Below are 941 nucleotides of genomic sequence, written 5' to 3'. Positions count from 1 at the left end.
CCCTCTCTTCCTCCTCCCTCCCCCCTCCCCTCCGCTGCCCCGCCCTCCTGCTCCCCGTGTAGTACTTAATTGCTCCTCAAACACGACTCTAATGAAGCTGTCTTGAGCAAGGCGGGGCAAGGTGTGGCGCCCATTCTGAGGCGGGGAGCAACACGATGCTGCTGCTACGAGGACTTCCCCGAAACTTACTGCACCAACTAAAGGCATGTCCCTGTCCCTTGTGGCCGTCGTTGCGACGTGCGCAGGCTCGTCCTCAGTGCATCCTGGGCCCATCCTGGACCCATTCTGGACCCATCTTGTACCGATACTGGGCCCATCCTACAGATCCTGGACACACCCTGCGGGTCCATCCTGGACCCATACTGGACTCAGCCTGGGTGCATCCTGGACCTCATCTTTGGTGCATCCTGGGCGCACACTGAGCCTCTGTGACGGAGCAGTGCAGCGTGAGGGAGACGCCGGGGGAGCGCCTCGGTCGCCGCGGCGCCTCGGAGTCCTCTATGCCGAGCGATGCCGAGCAGGATCCTCTGGCCGGATGGGGTGGGGCTGGTCGAGCAGGGCGCGGTCCTGGCCTGGACACACGAGTGGCCGAGCAGTGCCCTTCCGGTACGGCGGCGCGTAGCCACCTGGCCAGATGGGACAGAGAGAAAGGAGGGGGGGGGGGGTCCATAATCTTCCTCCCTCTTTCTCCTACTCTGCTTCTCTCCCCCTCTTTCTCTGTCTTCTCCCTTTCTCTCTGCGTCTCCTCGAGTATGTTTGTATATTGACAATCAGCATCGTAAATTTCCAACAGCCCATTCATGCTCGTCGAAGAAAACCGGCACGCAGTTCCTTTAGAATTTCCGAGAATTTCGTAATTTTACAAGTGCTGTAAAATCTAAAAATATTTTTCACAGTGTTCTATCTCAGTGAGCTTCACCGCTGGCCATCGCCCAGTCACA

This window comes from Frankliniella occidentalis, unplaced genomic scaffold (genome assembly GCF_000697945.3).
Source record: "Frankliniella occidentalis isolate FOCC.00 unplaced genomic scaffold, Focc_3.1 Scaffold393, whole genome shotgun sequence".
In the NCBI taxonomy this organism is placed as follows: Eukaryota; Metazoa; Arthropoda; class Insecta; order Thysanoptera; family Thripidae; genus Frankliniella; species Frankliniella occidentalis.
The sequence above is the reverse complement of the archived record's forward strand: the minus strand, read 5'-3'. Positions refer to the sequence as shown.